Source organism: Festucalex cinctus, chromosome 18 (assembly GCF_051991245.1).
Source record: "Festucalex cinctus isolate MCC-2025b chromosome 18, RoL_Fcin_1.0, whole genome shotgun sequence".
NCBI classification, from domain to species: domain Eukaryota; kingdom Metazoa; phylum Chordata; class Actinopteri; order Syngnathiformes; family Syngnathidae; genus Festucalex; species Festucalex cinctus.
Window position 1 is genome coordinate 22432818 of NC_135428.1, and position 24806 is coordinate 22457623.

Sequence of the window (24806 nt, forward strand, 5' to 3'; positions counted from 1 at the left end):
GACAAGTCTGATGTGTTTGCAAAGTTTCATGAGTTTTCATGTGTATAAAAAAAACAAAAAAAAACAGCACTTGACAAACAATGCATTGCTATGGCAACAGCGTGTTACAAAATAAAAAACTTTCGATTACTTTGCATCTTAAACATCTTAAGATGAAACACACCAAGTTTGAAGACAGTCGGATAAATTTTGTAGGAGGGGTTCGTTAAAATATGACCCCTGAAAAAGGCCACAAAAAATGGCAACAAATCCCATCATAAATCAAAATGGCAGACTTCCTGTTTGGTTTAGCACATGGTTCCAAGAGACTTTTTTGTACATCATGGGCTCTTATGTATGCCTGCAAATTATCATAGCGCTAGGTGAAACGTACAACCGGGAATGCTTCGTTAAAGAGGAGTTTTTTAGCTCAAAATGTGATGCCCGGCCCCTGGGGGACTTCCTGTTGGGTTTAGCACATGGCACCAAGAGACTTTTTTGTACATCCTGGGCTGTTACATATGTCTACAATTTTTCGTCGCTCTAGCTGCTTCGTACAACTGGGAATGCTTCATTAAGAAGGATTTTTTTCCTTTGCAAAAAGTGCATGCCACGACAACAGCGTGCGACGAAATAAAAAGCTTTCAATAACTTTTCATCGTCAACATCTTAAGATGAATCACACCAAGTTTGAAGATGATCGGATAAACTCTGTAGGAGGAGTTCATTAAAATAAGACCCCTATGAAATGGCCAAAAAAATGGCAACATGTTCCAAAGTAAATCAAAATGGCAGACTTCCTGTTAGGTTTAGCATATGGTTCAAAAAGAGTTTTTTGTACCTCGAGGGCTGTTACATATGTCTTCAAATTTTGGTCACTCTAGGTGAAACGTACAGCCGGAAATGCTTCATTAAGTAAGAATTTTGAAATGCAAAATTTGATGCCCTGCCTCTGGCGGACTTCCTGTTAGGTTTAGCATATGGCACCAACAGGCTTTTTTGTAGATCATAGTCTGTTACATATGTGTACCAATTTTCGTAGCTCTAGATTAAACGTATAACCGGCAATACTTCAGATGAAACATGCCAAAGAATGAAGACAATCTGATAAGTTTTGTAGAAAATATGAGGCCTATAAAAGGCCCCCAAAAAATGGCTACAAATAGCAAAGTAAATCAAAATGCCGGACTTCCTGTTTGGCTTAGCATATGGTTCTAAAAGACTTTTTTGTACATCGTGGGCTCTTATGTATGCCTCCAAATTATCATAGCGCTAGGTGAAAGGTACAACCGTGAATGCTTCATTAAAGAGGAGTTTTTTAGCTCAAAAAGTGATGCCCGGCCCTTGCGGGACTTCCTGTTGGGTTTAGCACAAAGCAGCAAGAGACTTTTTTGTACATCGTGGGCTGTTACATATGTCTACAAATTTTCGTAGCTCTAGCTGCTTCGTACAACTGAGAATTCTTCATTAAGAAGAATTTTTTTCCTTTGCAAACAAGTGCATGCCACGACAACAGCGTGCGGCGAAATAAAAAGCTTTCAATAACTTTTCATCTTCAACATCTTAAGATGAATCACACCAAGTTTGAAGATGATCGGATAAACTCTGTAAGAGGAGTTCGTTAAAATAGGACCCCTATGAAATGGCCAAAAAAATGGGAACACGTTCCAAAGTAAATCAAAATGGTGGACTTTCTGTTAGGTTTAGCATATGGTTCAAAAAGAGTTTTTTGTACCTTGAGGGCTGTTACATATGTCTTTAAATTTTGGTAACTCTAGGTGAAACGTACAGCCGGGAATGCTTCATTAAGTAAGAATTTTGAAACTCAAAATTTGATGCCCCGCCTCTGGCGGACTTACTGTTGGGTTTAGCATATGGCACCAACAGACCTTTTTGTAGATCATAGTCTGTTACATATGTGTACCAATTTTCGTAGCTCAAGGTTAAACGTACAACCGGCATTGCTTCGTTAAGTAAGAATTTTGAAACTGTAAATTTGATGCCCCGCCACCGTCATATAGTATGTCAAAAACTTGTGATTTTTTACCATGATGTTGTCCCAGGTGTTGAGATGGTACAGCCCAAGTTTGAAGTCAATCGGGCTAACCGTGTAGGAGAAGCGGGCAAAAGTATCACCCCTGTAAATGTGCAAAAATTGGCCAAAATTGGACATTTAAATACTCATATCTCACTTCCTGTCTATTTTAGGGTACACAGATCAAAGAGGTTTTTGTTCCTCTGGATATGCTACAGGTGCCACACAATTTTCATAGCCGTAGGACAATCGTAGCGGGACAGGGATCCGTTTAAGCTATGTAGGTGGCGCTACAGAGCCATTTTTCTGTTATCATGTATGGCGACTTTAAAATATCAAATTTTTCGCCAGGCCCGATCTGCGTGTAAAGTTTGGTGAGTTTTCGTTCACGTTTAGTGTCTCAAAAATCTGATTGTTTGCGGAAAAGAATAATAACAAATAAAAAGAAGAATAATAAGAATTCCTTCAGAAACAATAGGGACCTCGCAGCGGTCGCTGCTCGGGCCCTAACTAGAGCTGCGAGCAGCTATAAAGGGCCCTCGCAACCCGTGCCACGTTGGGGTATTTGCACGTCGGGGTACTGGCACGTTAGGGTACTGTTTCATAAGAAACTGTCTAAATTGTAATTGTTTTTGCCATGCTTTGTGGTTTTGTTCACATTGCTATTAAATACTTTGTCTAGGTATTTGGCTGATAGGTATGCCTCCCAATATTCACACATCTAGCTGAATCATATAAAAAACATTTTTCTTTTCAAACAATGCATCGCTACAGCGAAGGCGTGCGACAAAATAAAAAATGTCAATAACTTTTCATCTTAAATATCTTAAGATGAAAAGCGCCAAAGAATATATGACGCCTATAAAAGGCCCCAAAAATGGCATCAAATACCAAAGTTAATCAAAATGTCAGACTTCCTGTTTGGTTTAGCATATGGTTTTAGAAACTTTTTTGTAAGTCTTAGGCTGATAGGTATCCAAATTTTTTCACATCTAGCTGAATCATACATTTCCAAAAGCTTCATAAAAATTTTTGAGTTGGCGCTATTGAGCCATTTATTGAAAATTAAATAAATTTAAATAAATTAAAAATAAAATGTTCATTTTTTATGGCAAGTTTGATGTGTGTGCAAAGTTTCATGAGTTTTCGCATGTTTAGACAAAAAAAAAAAAAAAGCAGCATTTTACTTGGCAAACAATGCACCGCTATGGCAACGGCGTGCGACAAAATAAAACACTTTCGATAACTTTGCATCTTAAACATCTTAAGATGAAGCACACCAAGTTTGAAGACAGTCGGATAAATTTTGTAGGAGTTCGTTAAAGTATGACCCCTAATAAAGGCCACAAAAAATGGCTACAAATCCCAACGTAAATCAAAATGGCGGACTTCCTGTTTGGTTTAGCAGATGGTTCCAAGAGACTTTTTTGTACATCGTGGGCTCTTATGTATGCCTCTAAATTATCATAGTGCTAGGTGAAACGTACAACCGGGAATGCTTCGTTAAAGAGGAGTTTTTTAGCTCAAAATGTGATGCCCGGCCCCTACGGTACTTCCTGTTGGGTTTAGCACATGGCACCAAGAGACTTTTTTGTACATCGTGGGCTGTTATATTTGTCTCCAAATTTTCGTAGCTCTAGCTGCTTCGTACAACTGGGAATGCTTCATTAAGAAGGAATTTTTTCCTTTGCAAACTGTGCATGCCAAGGCAACAGCGTGCGACAAAATAAAAAGCTTTCAATAACTTTTCATCTTCAACATCTTAAGATGAATCACACCAAGTTTGGAGATGATCGGATAAACTCTGTAGGAGGAGTTCGTTAAAATAAGACCCCTATGAAATGGCCCAAAAAATGGCAACACGTTCCAAAGTAAATCAAAATGGCGGACTTCCTGTTCGGTTTAGCATATGGTTCAAAAAGAGTTTTTTGTACCTTGAGGGCTGTTACATATGTCTTCAAATTTTGGTAACTCTATGTGAAATGTACAGCCGGGAATGCTTCATTAAGTTAGAATTTTGAAACACAAAATTTGATGCCTCGCCTCTGGCGGACTTCCTGTTAGGTTTAGCAGATGGCACCAACAGGCTTTTTTGTAGATCATAGTCTGTTACATATGTGTACCAGTTTTCGTAGCTCTAGATTAAACGTACCACCGGCAATGCTTCGTTAAGTAAGAATTTTGAAACTGTAAATTTGATGCCCCGCCACCGTCATATAGTATGTCAAAAACTTTAGATTTTTTACCATGATGTTGTCCCAGGTGTTGAGATGGTACAGCCCAAGTTTGAAGTCAATCGGGTTAACCGTGTAGGAGAAGCGGGCAAAAGTATGACCCCTGTAAATGTGCAAAAATGGGCCAAAATTGGACATTCAAATACTCATACCTCACTTCCTGTCTATTTTAGGGTACACATATCAAAGAGGTTTTTGTTCATCTGGATGTGCTACAGGTGCCACACAATTTTCGTAGCCATAGGACAATCGTAGCGGGACAGGGATCCGTTAAACCTATGTAGGTGGCGCTACAGAGCCATTTTTCTGTTATCATGTATGGCGACTTTAAAATATCAAATTTTTCGCCAGGCCCGATCTGCGTGTAAAGTTTGGTGAGTTTTCGTTCATGTTTAGTGCCTCAAAAATGTGGTTGTTTGCGGAAAAGAATAATAACAAAGAAAAAGAAGAAGAAGAAGAAGAAGAATAACTAGAGCTGCGAGCAGCTATAAAGGGCCCTCGCAACCCGGGCCACGTTGGGGTATATGCAAGTCGAGGGACTTGCACGTTGGGGTACTGTTAAATAGACAAGGACCATGGAAAATAGAAATGCATTTGCCGTGCCTTGTGTGTAAAAAGGTGCAGTAAAAGGCCAAAAATGATGCACAATTCCCAAAATAAATTCAAAAGTGTGGACTTTCTGATGTGTGTGCAAAGTTTCATGAAAAGTCGCTCGTTTGATATTCAAAACCAGCATCTGTTTATTTGAAAACATTGCATGGCACAGAGATGGTGTGTGATCAAATAAAAAGCTTTTTGATGACTCTTAATGTGGTGTCGCTGTGCAACACATATGTATTCATGACATAGTGAAGTATTGTGACAGTTTTGTAGGGTCCAGCAAACAGTAAATGTGTGACAGTTATTCAAGAAAAAATGTAGCTTTGAAGCAGGCTAACCAATGACATCATCTAAAGGGGAAAAAAGCACATGAGCAAGCATAGGTATAAGTAGAGGAGAAAAAGAGATGAAAGAAGTGCGAGAGATGGAACAGGAGAGGAATGCAGCTGTTTATGTATAGCTGTTGTAACAGGACAGATTAAATAACACTTTAACCTGGGGTTAACAGCGCCCTAGGACAGATAAACTCTTTAGTGTAAAAGTTTTCTGGGACAGATGAATCCCTTGGGGTCAAAGAGTTTGGGTTAGCACATAGTCTGTCTTAGGATAATGTAACATCCATGGATGAATTAGTCCTAGGACGCTTTGACCTGCGGGCTAAAACTTCAGGGGGGTTAACCTGTCCTGTTATATTGTGATCATCGTCTTCGTGCATGTCCTCCGTGGCTTCTTCTGTCTGTGTGGCAGCATTTGATACATCTGTAGAACAAAAAAGAATGAAGAATCATGTTAGATCTGTGAAGTTTGGTTGTCTTAGGTGTAGTTTACAGAACAGTCGTGTGCATATTTTTAGTATGGTAGTGTCTTAATACAAATGCATATTATGTAATGCACTGTATATGGATATTACAGACGTAATATTTGACGGTGATCTTATATTCATAGTTTTTGCCCGTTAATAAATAATATAGCTAGTAAGTAATAAGACACGCAAAAATGGTATAGTTGAATCCTCTGGGTCAAAAAGCAATGTTTTAGGATTGTGTGATGAAATGATGAATAAAAGTAAGGATACGACAGGTACATAAATGGTTATGTAAGTGTAAAATTTGGCATGGTGTGTCCAGATACATGCAGGATAAGTATAAAATATTATGGTGTGTGATTGATTTTTTCTTAGTAAAAATTAGTATTGTAAAGGTCAAGTCACAATATGTCCAAAAAAATTAAAAAAAAAAAATCTATGGTATAGAAACATCATAATCAGGGGCAAAGACATAAACATAATAATAGTAATTAATAATGATAGAATTTAAATACAATCTTTTCCATGAATATGTCAGTTATTTTGAGAAGATACAGAAAAAAAAGAACTTTGAAGTGTCTATCAGTGGATGAAAGAGGGCAAGATCACAGCATAGCTACATGATATCAGTCACATTTGAAAGTAATCAAGTGTAGTATGTATTCACATTATATACATTGAGAAATTGCGGCTCAATAATCAGTCAGTGTTTTAGTTAACAGTCCAATTTTACCTTCAAGATATTCCTAACAGAAAAAAAGGAACGTGCATTAACAAAAAAATGTAAAAATGTCCATTGTCAAACATGTCATTCATTATACACAATGTGTAGGATGGGGATGCTTGCTGTGTTAGTGTTTGTGTGTCTTCCATGTCATATAGCTTACCATCACGGACAAATGCATCACATGCATCCTTTATATCCAATGCAGTCTGGAGTTCTTTCACAAGCTTGGTTTTGAAGTCTATCTGTTTTTCAAGTGCTCGATTGACTCGAGTCACATGGACTAGTTGGTTCATTTGGGAATGAAGATCAAGGCTGCGCTGGTATAAGTCGTTGCGACTGAAAGCATGATCAATGCATGCATACTGTAATGACAAAGCATTCAATGAAAATCAGTCATGTTAGATTCCATGATTCTAAATAGCAGAGGTAACGTGTTGGTGCAAAACGTTGTGGTCGTGTTGCATGTTACTCAATGGCTGTGTGTGTCAAAACGAGTTTATTTGAAAGAATATACAAATATATACACACGGACATATATATTTATACAGTATAACAGTACCGCATGTATTGGTTTTAAGGAAAGAGTTGAAAAGCAGTGTTCAGAAAAAAGCATAAGACGCACAAAGTACCATTTCACTACATGTAATAAGTTGTCAAGTAGACATGTGAATTAAGTGGTTAAGATAGTGGCTACTGTGCAAGTAAGCTTCAATTGTCTCTAAAAGGTTAGCATATGTGTTCTACATGATATCAATGGCTAGACGTGCTCGTGGAGAAACATTACAAACAGAAAAACACACTAAAGGTGCCTTTAACAAACCTGTTAATAAATGAGAACTTAATACATATATGTATGGCATACTGTATATGATTGAGAAAGTTGTCCTGTTTAGTTTATGTATTGTATACTTACGGAAAAAAGTTGGCAATCTTTGCGTATGGAGATGATTAGAGGGTCTTTATCAAAAGAGAATTTGCTTGGTGATTTGTTCATGTTCTGTAGAAAAGCAAAGGAGTAGAAATAAATACAGTATCATACTTCATAAACATACAAGAAATTTGTAGCTGTATTAACCATTGTTGGTATTTGAAGTGATAATTTAGGAATAGAAGTGTAGTGTTTGCAGAATTTATAGAGTGCTTACCTTGTATGACTTTGTAGATGGAAATGTCTTTTGTTGAAAGAGCTCTTTGTTGTCTACTATATATGCAAGGACAAGCATAAGTAGGTGTGGTTATGAAGTACTTGACCATTGAAATAAAGCAGTGGTATCAAATGTATTGACCGTGGTTTGGCTCAGGCCTGCAAAGGGGTTTAATGTGGCACAAGAGATAATCTTGTAAGGTACAAAAAATAATAATAATATAATAGGTATGCCTCTGAGTTTTCACAAATCTAGGTCAAGTCAAGTCATCTTTAGTTATTTCGCGCTTGAATCATCCAATCGGAAATGCTCCATAAAAAATGTATAGAGGGTGCGATTTATTGCAAATTGCACAAGAAATCTCTAAAAATTCATGTTAATGACAAGTCTGATGTGTGTGCAAAGTTTCACGAGTTTTCACAGATGTATAGATAAAAAAAAACAAAGCAGCACTTTACTTGGCAACCAATGCATCGCTATAGCAGCAGCGTGCGACAAAATAAAAAACTTTCGATAAATTTGCATCTTAAACATCTTAAGATGAAACACACCAAGTTTGAACACGGTCGGATGAATTTTGTAGGAGGAGTTAAAATATGACCCCTAAAAAAGGCCACAAAAAAAGGCTACAAATCCCATCATAAATCAAAATGGCGGACTTCCTGTTTGGTTTAGCACATGGTTCCAAGAGACTTTTTTGTACATCGTGGGCTCTTATGTATGCCTCTAAATTATCATAGCGCTAGGTGAAACGTGCAACCGGGAATGCTTCGTTAAAGAGGAGTTTTTTAGCTCAAAATGTGATGCCCGGCCCCTACGGGACTTCCTGTTGGGTTTAGCACATGGCACCAAGAGACTTTTTTGTACATCGTGGGCTGTTACATTTGTCTCCAAATTTTCGTAGCTCTAGCTGCTTCGTACAACTGGGAATGCTTCATTAAGAAGTAATTTTTTCCTTTGCAAACTGTGCATGCCACGGCAACAGCGTGCGACAAAATAAAAAGCTTTCAATAACTTTTCATCTTCAACATCTTAAGATGAATCACACCAAGTTTGGAGATGATCGGATAAACTCTGTAGGAGGAGTTCGTTAAAATAAGACCCCTATGAAATGGCCCAAAAAATGGCAACACGTTCCAAAGTAAATCAAAATGGCGGACTTCCTGTTCGGTTTAGCATATGGTTCAAAAAGAGTTTTTTGTACCTTGAGGGCTGTTACATATGTCTTCAAATATTGGTAACTCTAGGTGAAATGTACAGCCGGGAATGCTTCATTAAGTTAGAATTTTGAAACACAAAATTTGATGCCTCGCCTCTGGCGGACTTCCTGTTAGGTTTAGCATATGGCACCAACAGGCTTTTTTGTAGATCATAGTCTGTTACATATGTGTACCAATTTTCGTAGCTCTAGATTAAACGTACCACCGGCAATGCTTCGTTAAGTAAGAATTTTGAAACTGTAAATTTGATGCCCCGCCACCGTCATATAGTATGTCAAAAACTTTAGATTTTTTACCATGATGTTGTCCCAGGTGTTGAGATGGTACAGCCCAAGTTTGAAGTCAATCGGGTTAACCGTGTAGGAGAAGCGGGCAAAAGTATGACCCCTGTAAATGTGCAAAAATGGGCCAAAATTGGACATTCAAATACTCATACCTCACTTCCTGTCTATTTTAGGGTACACATATCAAAGAGGTTTTTGTTCATCTGGATGTGCTACAGGTGCCACACAATTTTCGTAGCCATAGGACAATCGTAGCGGGACAGGGATCCGTTAAACCTATGTAGGTGGCGCTACAGAGCCATTTTTCTGTTATCATGTATGGCGACTTTAAAATATAAAATTTTTCGCCAGACCCGATCTGCGTGTAAAGTTTGGTGAGTTTTCGTTCATGTTTAGTGCCTCAAAAATGTGGTTGTTTGCGGAAAAGAATAATAACAAAGAAAAAGAAGAAGAAGAAGAAGAAGAAGAAGAATAATAAGAATTCCTTCAGGAACAATAGGGACCTCGCAGCGGTCGCTGCTCGGGCCCTAATAATAATAATAAGAATTCCTACAAAAACAATAGGGCCTCGCAGCGGCACCGCCGCCACCGCTGCTCGGGCCCTAACTAGAGCTGTGAGCAGCTATAAAGGGCCCTCGCAACCCGGGCCACGTTGGGGTACTTGCACGTCGGGGTACTGTCAAATAGGACAACGACCATCTAAAATGTTTTTGACAAGCCTTGTGTGTGCAAAGTTTAATCAAAACACAAAATATGGTGTGCAATTCCCAAAATAAATTCAAATTGGCGGACTTCCTTTTAGGTTTAGCATACGGCTACAGAATACTTTTTGTGGGTCTTAAGCTAATAGGTATGCCTCCCAGTTTTCACAAATCTAGGTCAAGTCATCTTTAGTTGTGTATCGCTTGAATCATACAATAGGAAATGCTCCATACAAATGCATAGAGGGCGCTATTGAGCACAACGTTGGGTTACTTGCACGTCAGGGTACTGGCACGTTGGGGTACTGTTACATGGAACAAGGACCATTTAAAATGTTAGTTTTTTCCATGCCTTGTCTGTGCAAAGTTTAATGAAAAAGGCCAAAAATGATGTATAATTCCCAAAATAAAATCAAAATAGCGGACTTCCTCTTTGGTTTGGCAAATGGCTACATAATACTTTTTTGTAGGTCTAGCATAATCATACAATCGGAAATGCTTCATAAAAATGTCTAGAGGGCGCTATTTATTGCAAATTGCACAATAAATCTCTAAAAATTCATGTTCATGACAAGTCTGATGTGTTTGCAAAGTTTCATGAGTTTTCATGTGTATAAAAAAAAAAAAAAGCAGCACTTGACAAACAATGCATTGCTATGGCAACAGCGTGTGACAAAATAAAAAACTTTCGATTACTTTGCATCTTAAACATCTTAAGATGAAACACACCAAGTTTGAAGACAGTCGGATAAATTTTGTAGGAGGGGTTTGTTAAAATATGACCCCTGAAATAGGCCACAAAAAATGGCAACAAATCCCATCATAAATCAAAATGGCGGACTTCCTGTTTGGTTGAACACATGGTTCCAAGAGACTTTTTTGTACATCGTGGGCTCTTATGTATGCCTGCAAATGATCATAGCGCTAGGTGAAACATACAACCGGAATGCTTCGTTAAACGGGAGTTTTTTTTATCTCAAAATGTGATGCCCGGCCCCTGGGGGACTTCCTGTTGGGTTTAGTACAGGGCACCAAGAGACTTTTTTGTACATCTTGGGCTGTTACATATGTCTACAAATTTTCGTAGCTCTAGCTGCTTCGTACAAATGGGAATGCTTCTTTAAGGATATTTTTTTTCCTTTGCAAACAGTGCATGCCATGACAACAGCGTGCGACGAAATACAAAGCTTTCAATAACTTTTCATCTTCAACATCTTAAGATGAATCACACCAAGTTTGAAGATGATCGGATAAACACTGTAGGAGGAGTTCGTTAAAATAAGACCCCAATGAAATGGCCAAAAAAATGGCAACACGTTCCAAAATAAATCAAAATGGTGGACTTCCTGTTAGGTTTAGCATATGGTTCAAAGAGAGTTTTTTGTAGGTCATAGCCTGTTACATATGTGTACCAATTTTCGTAGCTCTAGATTAAACGTACAACCGGCAATGCTTCGTGAAGTAAGAATTTTTAAACTCTAAATTTGATGTGCCGCCGCCGTCATATAGTATATCAAAAACTTTTCATTTTTCACAATGATGTTGTCCCAGGTGTTGACATGGTACATCCCAAGTTTGAAGTCAATCGGGTTAACCGTGTAGGAGAAGCGGGCAAAAGTATGACCCCTGTAAATGTGCAAAAATGGGCCAAAATTGGACATTCAAATACTCATACCTCACTTCCTGTCTATTTTAGGGTACACATATCAAAGAGGTTTTTGTTCATCTGGATGTGCTACAGGTGCCACACAATTTTCATAGCGATATGACAATCGTAGCGGGACAGGGATCCGTTAAACCTATGTAGGTGGCGCTACAGAGCCATTTTTCTGTTATCATGTATGGCGACTTTAAAATATCAAATTTTTCGCCAGGCCCGATCTGCGTGTAAAGTTTGGTGAGTTTTCGTTCATGTTTAGTGTCTCAAAAATGTGGTTGTTTGCGGAAAAGAATAATAACAAAGAAAAAGAAGAAGAACTAGAGCTGCGAGCAGCTATAAAGGGCCCTCGCAACCCGGGCCACGTTGGGGTACTTGCACGTCGGGGTACTGGCACGTTGGGGTACTGTTACATGGAACAAGGACCATCTAAAATGTTTTTGACAAGCCTTGTGTGTGCAAAGTTTAATCAAAACGCGAAATATGGTGTGCAATTCCCAAAATAAATTCAAAATGGTGGACTTCCTTTTCGGTTTAGCATACGGCTACAGAATACCTTTTGTAGGTCTTAAGCTAATAGGTATGCCTCCCATTTTTCATAAATCTTGGTCAAGTCATCTTTAGTTGTGTATCGCTTGAATCATACAATTGGAAATGCTCCATAAAAATGCATAGAGGGCGCTATTGAGCACAACGTTGGGTTACTTGCACGTCAGGGTACTGGCACGTTGGGGTACTGTTACATGGAACAAGGAACATTTAAAATGTTAGTTTTTTCCATGCCTTGTCTGTGCAAAGTTTAATGAAAAAGGCCAAAAATGATGTATAATTCCCAAAATAAAATCAAAATAGCGGACTTCCTCTTTGGTTTGGCAAATGGCTACATAATACTTTTTTGTAGGTCTAGCATAATCATACAATCGGAAATGCTTCATAAAAATGTCTAGAGGGCGCTATTTATTGCAAATTGCACAATAAATCTCTAAAAATTCATGTTCATGACAAGTCTGATGTGTTTGCAAAGTTTCATGAGTTTTCATGTGTATAAAAAAAAAAAAAAAAAAGCAGCACTTAACAACTGTTACATGGAACAAGGACCATTTAAAATGTTAGTTTTTTCCATGCCTTGTCTGTGCAAAGTTTAATGAAAAAGGCAAAAAATTATGTATAATTCCCAAAATAAAATCAAAATAGCGGACTTCCTCTTTGGTTTGGCAAATGGCTACATAATACTTTTTTGTAGGTCTAGCATAATCATACAATCGGAAATGCTTCATAAAAATGTCTAGAGGGCGCTATTTATTGCAAATTGCACAATAAATCTCTGAAAATTCATGTTCATGACAAGTCTGATGTGTTTGCAAAGTTTCATGAGTTTTCATGTGTATATAAAAAAAAAAAAGCAGCACTTGACAAACAATGCATTGCTATGTCAACAGCGTGTTACAAAATAAAAAAACTTTCGATTACTTTGCATCTTAAACATCTTAAGATGAAACACACCAAGTTTGAAGACAGTCGGATAAATTTTGTAGGAGGGGTTCGTTAAAATATGACCCCTGAAAAAGGCCACAAAAAATGGCAACAAATCCCATCATAAATCAAAATGGCAGACTTCCTGTTTGGTTTAGCACATGGGTCCAAGAGACTTTTTTGTACATCCTGGACTGTTACATATGTCTACAATTTTTCGTCGCTCTAGCTGCTTCGTACAACTGGGAATGCTTCATTAATAATTTTTTTTTTCCTTTGCAAAAAGTGCATGCCACGACAACAGCGTGTGACGAAATAAAAAGCTTTCAATAACTTTTCATTTTCAACATCTTAAGATGAATCACACCAAGTTTGAAGATGATCGGATAAACTCTGTAGGAGGAGTTTGTTAAAATATGACCCCTATGAAATGGCCAAAAAAAATGGCAACACATTCCAAAGTAAATCAAAATGGCGGACGTCCTGTTAGGTTTAGCATATGGTTCAAAAAGAGTTTTTTGTACCTCGAGGGCTGTTATATACCTCTACAAATTTTGGTAACTCTAGGTGAAACGTACAGCCGGGTATGCTTTGTTAAAGAGGAGTTTTTTTAGCTCAAAATGTGATGCCCGGCCCCTGGGGGACTTCCTGTTGGGTTTATCACAGGGCACCAAGAGACTTTTTTGTACATTTTGGGCTGTTACATATGTCTACAAATTTTCGTAGCTCTTGCTGCTTCGTACAAATGGGAATGCTTCTTTAAGTATATATTTTTTCCTTTGCAAACAGTGCATGCCATGACAACAGTGTGCGACGAAATACAAAGCTTTCAATAACTTTTCATCTTCAACATCTTAAGATGAATCACACCAAGTTTGAAGATGATCAGATAAACACTGTAGGAGGAGTTCGTTAAAATAAGACCCCAATGAAATGGCCAAAAAAATGGCAACACGTTCCAAAATAAATCAAAATGGTGGACTTCCTGTCAGGTTTAGCATATGCTTCAAAAAGAGTTTTTTGTAGGTCATAGTCTGTTACATATGTGTACCAATTTTCGTAGCTCTAGATTAAACGTACAACCGGCAATGCCTCGTGAAGTAAGAATTTTTAAACTCTAAATTTGATGCGCCGCCGCCGTCATATATTATATCAAAAACTTTTCATTTTTCACAATGATGTTGTCCCAGGTGTTGAGATGGTCCATCCCAAGTTTGAAGTCAATCGGGTTAACCGTGTAGGAGAAGCGGGCAAAAGTATGACCCCTGTAAATGTGCAAAAATTGGCAAAAATTGGACATTTAAATACTCATACCTCACTTTCTGTCTATTTTAGGGTACACACTTCAAAGAGGTTTTTGTTCATTGGGATGTGCTACAGGTGCCACACAATTTTCATAGCCGTCCGACAATCGTAGCGGGACAGGGATCCGTTTAACCTATGTAGGGGGCGCTAAGGAGCCATTTTTCTGTTATCATGTATGGCGACTTTAAAATATCAAATTTTTCGCCAGGCCTGATGTGCGTGTAAAGTTTGGTGAGTTTTCGGTCACGTTTAGTGTCTCAAAAATGTGATCGTTTGCGGAGAATAATAATAATAATAATAATAATAATAATAATAATAATAAGAATTCCTACAAAAACAATAGGGCCTCGCAGCGGCACCGCCGCCGCCGCTGCTCGGGCCCTAACTAGAGCTGCGAGCAGCTATAAAGGGCCCTCGCAACCCGGGCCACGTTGGGGTATTTGCACGTCGGGGTACTGGCATGTTGGGGTACTGTCAAATAGGAAACCATCTAAATTGTAAACGTTTTTGCCATGCTTTGTGTTTTTAAAGTTTCATGGAAAGGCCAAAAACGATGCACAATTAACAAAATAAAATCAAAATGGATTGGCACATGGCTATATAGAATACTTTTTGAATATATTCGGCATGCCTGCCAATATTCACACATCTAGCTGAATCATATAATCGGAAAGACTTCATAAAAATGTCTAGAGGGCGCTATTGAGCCATTTATTACAAATTGCACAACAAATCTCTAAATAAAATACTCATGTTCCAGACAGGTCTGGTGTGTGTGCAAAGTTTTGTGAGTTTTCACCCATATTTAGACTCTCAAAAAAGCATTTTTCTTCACAAACAATGCATGGCTACAGCAAAGGCGTGTGACAAAATAAAAAAATTCAATAACTTTTCATCTTAAATATCTTAAGATGAAACACGCCAAAGAATGAAGACGATCTGATAAGTTCTGTTGAAAATATGACCCCTATAAAAGGCCCCAAAAAATGGCTACAAATACCAAAGTAAATCAAAATGGCAGACTTCCTTTTTGATTCAGCATATGGCTCTAGAAACTTTTTGTAAGTCTTAGGCTGATAGGTATCCCAATTTTTACAAATCTAGCTGAATCATAAAACACAAAACATTTGCAAAAGCGTCATAAAAATGTCTAGAGGGCGCTATTGAACCATTTATTGCAAATTGAATAAGAAATCTCTAAAATATTCATGCTGATGACAAGCCTGATGTGTGTGTAAAGTTTCATGAGTTTTTGCACATGTTTAGACAAAAAAAAAAAGCAGCATTTTACTTGGCAAACAATGCATCGCCATGACAACGGCGTGCGACAAAATAAATAAATTTCGATAACTTTGCATCTTAAACATCTTAAGATGAAGCACACCAAGTTTAAAGACAGTCGGATAAATTTTGTAGGAGGAGTTCGTTAAAATATGACCCCTAAAAAAGGCCACAAAAAATGGCTACAAATCCCAACGTAAATCAAAATGGTGGACTTCCTGATTGGTTTAGCATATGGCTCCAAGAGACTTTTTTTGTACATCCTGAGCTCTTATGTTTGCCTGCAAATTATCATAGCTTTAGGTGAAACGTACAACCGGGAATGCTTTGTCTGTTTAATCAAAACGCAAAATATGGTGTGCAATTCCAATGCATTGCTATGGCAACAGAGTGTGACAAAATAAAAAACTTACGATTACTTTGCATCTTAAACATCTTAAGATGAAACATACCAAGTTTGAAGACAGTCGGATAAATTTTGTAGGAGGGGTTCGTTAAAATATGACCCCTGAAAAAGGCCACAAAAAATGGCAACAGATCCCATCATAAATCAAAATGGCGGACTTCCTGTTTGGTTTAGCACATGGTTCCAAGAGACTTTTTTGTACATCGTGGGCTCTTATGTATGCCTGCAAATTATCATAGCGCTAGGTGAAACGTACAACCGGGAATGCTTCGTTAAAGAGGAGTTTTTTAGCTCAAAATGTGATGCCCGGCCCCTGGGGGACTTCCTGTTGCGTTTAGCACATGGCACCAAGAGACATTTTTGTACATCCTGGGCTGTTACATATGTCTAAAATTTTTCGTCGCTCTAGCTGCTTCGTACAACTGGGAATGCTTCATTAAGAAGGATTTTTTTCCTTTGCAAAAAGTGCATGCCACGATAACAGCGTGTGACGAAATAAAAAACTTTCAATAACTTTTCATTGTCAACATCTTAAGATGAATCACACCAAGTTTGAAGATGATCGGATAAACTCTGTAGGAGGAGTTTGTTAAAATATGACCCCTATGAAATGGCCAAAAAAAATGGCAACACATTCCAAAGTAAATCAAAATGGCGGACGTCCTGTTAGGTTTAGCATATGGTTCAAAAAGAGTTTTTTGTACATCGAGGGCTGTTATATACCTCTACAAATGTTGGTAACTCTATGTCAAACGTACAGCCGGGTATGCTTTGTAAAAGAGGAGTTTTTTAGCTCAAAATGTGATGCCCGGCCCCTGGGGGACTTCCTGTTGCGTTTAGCACATGGCACCAAGAGACATTTTTGTACATCCTGGGCTGTTACATATGTCTACAATTTTTCGTCGCTCTAGCTGCTTCGTACAACTGGGAATGCTTCATTAAGAAGGATTTTTTTCCTTTGCAAAAAGTGCATGCCACGATAACAGCGTGTGACGAAATAAAAAACTTTCAATAACTTTTCATTTTCAACATCTTAAGATGAATCACACCAAGTTTGAAGATGATCGGATAAACTCTGTAGGAGGAGTTTGTTAAAATATGACCCCTATGAAATGGCCAAAAAAAATGGCAACACATTCCAAAGTAAATCAAAATGGCGGACGTCCTGTTAGGTTTAGCATATGGTTCAAAAAGAGTTTTTTGTACCTTGAGGGCTGTTATATACCTCTACAAATTTTGGTAACTCTAGGTGAAACGTACAGCCGGGTATGCTTTGTTAAAGAGGAGTTTTTTTTTAGCTCAAAATGTGATGCCCGGCCCCTGGGGGACTTCCTGTTGGGTTTAGCACAGGGCACCAAGAGACTTTTTTTTGTACATCTTGGGCTGTTACATATGTCTACAAATTTTCGTAGCTCTAGCTGCTTCGTACAAATGGGAATGCTTCTTTAAGGATATTTTTTTTCCTTTAAAAACAGTGCATGCCATGACAACAGCGTGCGACGAAATAGAAAGCTTTCAATAACTTTTCATCTTCAACATCTTAAGATGAATCACACCAAGTTTGAAGATGATCGGATAAACACTGTAGGAGGAGTTTGTTAAAATATGACCCCTATGAAATGGCCAAAAAAAATGGCAACACATTCCAAAGTAAATCAAAATGGGGGACGTCCTGTTAGGTTTAGCATATGGTTCAAAAAGAGTTTTTTGTACATCGAGGGCTGTTATATACCTCTACAAATGTTGGTAACTCTATGTGAAACGTACAGCCGGGTATGCTTTGTAAAAGAGGAGTTTTTTTTAGCTCAAAATGTGATGCCCGGCCCCTGGGGGACTTCCTGTTGGGTTTAGCACAGGGCACCAAGAGACTTTTTTGTACATCTTGGGCTGTTACATATGTCTACAAATTTTCGTAGCTCAAGCTGCTTCGTACAAATGGGAATGCTTCTTTAAGGATATTTTTTTTCCTTTAAAAACAGTGCATGCCATGACAACAGCGTGCGACGAAATACAAAGCTTTCAATAACTTTTCATCTTCAACATCTTAAGATGAATCACACCAAGTTTGAAGATGATCGGATAAACACTGTAGGAGGAGTTCGTTAAAATAAGACCCTAATGAAATGGCCAAAAAAATGGCAACACGTTCCAAAATAAATCAAAATGGTGGACTTCCTGTTAGGTTTAGCATATGGTTCAAAAAGAGTTTTTTGTAGGTCATAGCCTGTTACATATGTGTACCAATTTTCGTAGCTCTAGATTAAACGTACAACCGGCAATGCTTCGTGAAGTAAGAATTTTTAAACTCTAAATTTGATGCGCCGCCGCCGTCATATAGTATATCAAAAACTTTTCATTTTTCACAATGATGTTGTCCCAGGTGTTGAGATGGTACATCCCAAGTTTGAAGTCAATCGGGTTAACCGTGTAGGAGAAGCGGGCAAAAGTATGACCCCTGTAAATGTGCAAAAATTGGCAAAAATTGGACATTTAAATACTCATACCTCACTTTCTGTCTATTTTAGGGTACACACTTCAAAGAGGTTTTTTTTCATTGGGATGTGCTACAGGTGCCACACAATTTTCATAGCCGTCGGACAATCGTAGCGGGACAGGGATCCGTTTAACCCAATTTTCGTAGCTCTAGATTAAACGTACAAACGGCAATGCCTCGTGAAGTAAGAATTTTTATACTCTAAATTTGATGCGCCGCCGCCGTCATATAGTATATCAAAAACTTTTCATTTTTCACAATGATGTTGTCCCAGGTGTTGAGATGGTACATCCCAAGTTTGAAGTCAATCGGGTTAACCGTGTAGGAGAAGCGGGCAAAAGTATGACCCATGTAAATGTGCAAAAATTGGCAAAAATTGGACATTTAAATACTCATACCTCACTTTCTGTCTATTTTAGGGTACACACTTCAAAGAGGTTTTTGTTCATTGGGATGTGCTACAGGCGCCACACAATTTTCATAGCCGTCGGACAATCGTAGCGGGACAGGGATCCGTTTAACCTATGTAGGGGGCGCTAAGGAGCCATTTTTCTGTTATCATGTATGGCGACTTTAAAATATAAAATTTTTCGCCAGGCCTGATGTGCGTGTAAAGTTTGGTGAGTTTTCGGTCACGTTTAGTGTCTCAAAAATGTGATCGTTTGCGGAGAATAATAATAATAAGAATAATAATAATAACTAGAGCTGCGAGCAGCTATAAAGGGCCCTCGCAACCTGGGCCACGTTGGGGTACTTGCACGTCGGGGTACTGACATGTTGGGGTACTGTTTCATAGGAAACCGTCTAAATTGTAAATGTTTTTGCCATGCTTTGTGCTTGCAAAGTTTCATGGAAAGGTCAAAAATGATGCACAATTAACAAAATAAAATCAAAATGGTTTGGCACATGGCTATAGAATAATCTTTCTTGGTATTAGACTGATAGGTGTGCCTCCAAATATTCACACATCTAGCTGAATCATATAATCGGAAATACTTCATAAAAAATGTCTAAAGGGCGCTATTGAGCCATTTATTACAAATTGCACAACAAATCTCTAAAATATTCATGTTCTTGAGAGGTCTGATCTGTGTGCAAAGTTTTGAGTTTTCGCTCATGTTTAGACTTTCAAAAAAAAAAGCATTTTTCTTTGCAAACAATGCATCGCTAGAGCAAAGGCGTGACAAACAATTTCAAGAACTTTTCATCTTAAATATCTTCAGATGAAACACGCCAAAGAATGAAGACAATCTGATAAGTTTTGTAGAAAATATGAGGCCTATAAAAGGCCCCAAAAAATGGCTACAAATAGCAAAGTAAATCAAAATGGCAGACTTCCTGTTTGGTTTAGCATATGGCTTTAGAAACTTTTTTGTCAGTCTTAGGCTGATAGGTATCCCAATTTTTACAAATCTAGCTGAATCATACATTTCCAAAAGCTTCATAAAAATGTCTATAGGGCGCTATTGAGCCATTTATTGCAAATTGCACAAGAAATCTCTAAAATATTCATGTTTATGACAAGTCTGATGTGTGTGTAAAGTTTCATGAGTTTTCGCTCGTTTAGACAAAAAAAAAAAAAGCAGCATTTTACTTGGCAAATAATGCATCGCTATGGCAACGGCTTGCGACAAAATAAAAAAAACTTTCGATAACTTTGCATCTTAAACATCTTAAGATGAAACACACCAAGTTGGAAGACAGTCGGATAAATTTCGTAGGAGTTCGTTAAAATGTGACCCCTAAAAAAGGCCACAAAAAATGGCTGCAAATCCCAACGTAAATCAAAATGCCGGACTTCCTGTTTGGCTTAGCATATGGTTCTAAGAGACTTTTTTGTACATCGTGGGCTCTTATGTATGCCTCCAAATTATCATAGCGCTAGGTGAAAGGTACAACCGGGAATGCTTCGTTAAAGAGGAGTTTTTTAGCTCAAAAAGTGATGCCCGGCCCTTGCGGGACTTCCTGTTGGGTTTAGCACAAAGCAGCAAGAGCCTTTTTTGTACATCGTGGGCTGTTACATATGTCTACAAATTTTCGTAGCTCTAGCTGCTTCGTACAACTGAGAATTCTTCATTAAGAAGAATTTTTTTCCTTTGCAAACAAGTGCATGCCACGACAACAGCGTGCAGCGAAATAAAAAGCTTTCAATAACTTTTCATCTTCAACATCTTAAGATGAATCACACCAAGTTTGAAGATGATCGGATAAACTCTGTAAGAGGAGTTCGTTAAAATAAGACCCCTATGAAATGGCCAAAAAAATGGGAACACGTTCCAAAGTAAATCAAAATGGTGGACTTTCTGTTAGGTTTAGCATATGGTTCAAAAAGAGTTTTTTGTACCTTGAGGGCTGTTACATATGTCTTTAAATTTTGGTAACTCTAGGTGAAACGTACAGCCGGGAATGCTTCATTAAGTAAGAATTTTGAAACTCAAAATTTGATGCCCCGCCTCTGGCGGACTTCCTGTTGGGTTTAGCATATGGCACCAACAGACTTTTTTGTAGGTCATAGTCTGTTACATATGTGTACCAATTTTCGTAGCTCTAGGTTAAACATACAACCGGCAATACTACGTTTAGTAAGAGTTTTGAAACTCTAAATTTGATGCCCCACCGCCGTCATATAGTATGTCGAAAACTTTAGATTTTTTACCATGGTGTTGTCCCAGGTCTTGAGATGGTACATCCCAAGTTTGAAGTCAATTGGATTAACCGTGTAGGAGAAGCAGGCAAAAGTATGACCCCTGTAAATGTGCAAAAATTGGCCAAAATTGGACATTTAAATACTCATATCTCACTTCCTGTCTATTTTAGGGTACACACATCAAAGAGGTTTTTGTTCATCTGGATGTGCTACAGGTGCCACACAATTTTCATAGCCGTCGGACAATCGTAGCGGGCCAGGGATCTGTTTAACCAATGTAGGTGGCGCTATGGAGCCATTTTTCTGTTATCACCTATGGCGACTTTAAAATATCAAATTTTTCGCCAGGCCTGACGTGTGTGTAAAGTTTGGTGAGTTTTCGTTCACGTTTAGTGTCTCAAAAATGTGATTGTTTGCGGAAAAGAATAATAACAAAAAATAAAAAGAACTAGAGCTGCGAGCAGCTATAAAGGGCCCTCGCAACCCGGGCCACGTTGGGGTATATGCAAGTCGGGGGACTTGCACGTTGGGGTACTGTTAAATAGACAAGGACCATGGAAAATAGAAATGCATTTGCCGTGCCTTGTGTGTAAAAAGGTGCAGTAAAAGGCCAAAAATGATGCACAATTCCCAAAATAAATTCAAAAGTGTGGACTTTCTGATGTGTGTGCAAAGTTTCATGAAAAGTCGCTCGTTTGATATTCAAAACCAGCATCTGTTTATTTGAAAACATTGCATGGCACAGAGATGGTGTGTGATCAAATAAAAAGCTTTTTGATGACTCTTAATGTGGTGTCGCTGTGCAACACATATGTATTCATGACATAGTGAAGTATTGTGACAGTTTTGTAGGGTCCAGCAAACAGTAAATGTGTGACAGTTATTCAAGAAAAAATGTAGCTTTGAAGCAGGCTAACCAATGACATCATCTAAAGGGGAAAAAAGCACATGAGCAAGCATAGGTATAAGTAGAGGAGAAAAAGAGATGAAAGAAGTGCGAGAGATGGAACAGGAGAGGAATGCAGCTGTTTATGTATAGCTGTTGTAACAGGACAGATTAAATAACACTTTAACCTGGGGTTAACAGCGCCCTAGGACAGATCAACTCTTTAGTGTAAAAGTTTTCTGGGACAGATGAATCCCTTGGGGTCAAAGAGTTTGGGTTAGCACATAGTCTGTCTTAGGATAATGTACCTCCATGGATGAATTAGTCCTAGGACGCTTTGACCTGCGGGCTAAAAGTTCAGGGGGGTTAACCTGTCCTGTTATATTGTGATCATCGTCTTCGTGCATGTCCTCAGTGGCTTCTTCTGTCTGTGTGGCAGCATTTGATACATCTGTAGAACAAAAAAGAATGAAGAATCATGTTAGATCTGTGAAGTTTGGTTGTCTTAGGTGTAGTTTACAGAACAGTCGTGTGCATATTTTTAGCATGGTAGTGTCTTAATACAAATGCATATTATGTAATGCACTGTATATGGATATTACAGACGTAATATTTGACGGTGATCTTATATTCATAGTTTTTGCCCGTTAATAAATAATATAGCTAGTAAGTAATAAGACACGCAAAAATGGTATAGTTGAATCCTCTGGGTCAAAAAGCAATGTTTTAGGATTGTGTGATGAAATGATGAATAAAAGTAAGGATACGACAGGTACATAAATGGTTATGTAAGTGTAAAATTTGGCATGGTGTGTCCAGATACATGCAGGATAAGTATAAAATATTATGGTGTGTGATTGATTTTTTCTTAGTAAAAATTAGTATTGTAAAGGTCATGTCACAGTATGTCCAAAAATTTTTTTAAAAAAAATCTATGGTATAGAAACATCATAATCAGGGGCAAAGACATAAACATAATAATAGTAATTAATAATGATAGAATTTAAATACAATCTTTTCCATGAATATGTCAGTTATTTTGAGAAGATACAGAAAAAAAAGAACTTTGAAGTGTCTATCAGTGGATGAAAGAGGGCAAGATCACAGCATAGCTACATGATATCAGTCACATTTGAAAGTAATCAAGTGTAGTATGTATTCACATGATATACATTGAGAAATTGAGGCTCAATAATCAGTCAGTGTTTTAGTTAACAGTCCAATGTTACCTTCAAGATATTCCTAACAGAAAAAAAGGAACGTGCATTAACAAAAAAATGTAAAAATGTCCATTGTCAAACATGTCATTCATTATACACAATGTGTAGGATGGGGATGCTTGCTGTGTTAGTGTTTGTGTGTCTTCCATGTCATATAGCTTACCATCACGGACAAATGCATCACATGCATCCTTTATATCCAATGCAGTCTGGAGTTCTTTCACAAGCTTGGTTTTGAAGTCTATCTGTTTTTCAAGTGCTCGATTGACTCGAGTCACATGGACTAGTTGGTTCATTTGGGAATGAAGATCAAGGCTGCGCTGGTATAAGTCGTTGCGACTGAAAGCATGATCAATGCATGCATACTGTAATGACAAAGCATTCAATGAAAATCAGTCATGTTAGATTCCATGATTCTAAATAGCAGAGGTAACGTGTTGGTGCAAAACGTTGTGGTCGTGTTGCATGTTACTCAATGGCTGTGTGTGTCAAAACGAGTTTATTTGAAAGAATATACAAATATATACACACGGACATATATATTTATACAGTATAACAGTACCGCATGTATTGGTTTTAAGGAAAGAGTTGAAAAGCAGTGTTCAGAAAAAAGCATAAGACGCACAAAGTACCATTTCACTACATGTAATAAGTTGTCAAGTAGACATGTGAATTAAGTGGTTAAGATAGTGGCTACTGTGCAAGTAAGCTTCAATTGTCTCTAAAAGGTTAGCATATGTGTTCTACATGATATCAATGGCTAGACGTGCTCGTGGAGAAACATTACAAACAGAAAAACACACTAAAGGTGCCTTTAACAAACCTGTTAATAAATGAGAACTTAATACATATATGTATGGCATACTGTATATGATTGAGAAAGTTGTCCTGTTTAGTTTATGTATTGTATACTTACGGAAAAAAGTTGGCAATCTTTGCGTATGGAGATGATTAGAGGGTCTTTATCAAAAGAGAATTTGCTTGGTGATTTGTTCATGTTCTGTAGAAAAGCAAAGGAGTAGAAATAAATACAGTATCATACTTCATAAACATACAAGAAATTTGTAGCTGTATTAACCATTGTTGGTATTTGAAGTGATAATTTAGGAATAGAAGTGTAGTGATTGCAGAATTTATAGAGTGCTTACCTTGTATGACTTTGTAGATGGAAATGTCTTTTGTTGAAAGAGCTCTTTGTTGTCTACTATATATGCAAGGACAAGCATAAGTAGGTGTGGTTATGAAGTACTTGACCATTGAAATAAAGCAGTGGTATCAAATGTATGGACCGTGGTTTGGCTCAGGCCTGCAAAGGGGTTTAATGTGGCACAAGAGATAATCTTGTAAGGTACAAAAAATAATAATAATATAATAGGTATGCCTCTGAGTTTTCACAAATCTAGGTCAAGTCAAGTCATCTTTAGTTATTTCGCGCTTGAATCATCCAATCGGAAATGCTCCATAAAAAATGTATAGAGGGTGCGATTTATTGCAAATTGCACAATAAATCTCTAAAAATTCATGTTAATGACAAGTCTGATGTGTGTGCAAAGTTTCACGAGTTTTCACACATGTATAGATAAAAAAAAAACAAAGCAGCACTTTACTTGGCAACCAATGCATCGCTATAGCAGCAGCGTGCGACAAAATAAAAAACTTTCGATAAATTTGCATCTTAAACATCTTAAGATGAAATACACCAAGTTT

General features: G+C 37.8%; 1 long non-coding RNA gene across 1 annotated transcript; it reads right to left on the reverse strand.

The window, feature by feature from the left end:
• Positions 1–21738: 21738 nt before the first annotated feature.
• LOC144006691 (uncharacterized) lies at positions 21739–24186 on the reverse strand. The gene is made up of 3 exons (XR_013279907.1): positions 24016–24186; positions 23263–23464; positions 21739–22330 (listed from the first exon to the last, which is right to left on the reverse strand). It is a non-coding gene; the product is annotated as an uncharacterized LOC144006691 (long non-coding RNA).
• Between the last annotated feature and the right edge of the window lie 620 nt (positions 24187–24806).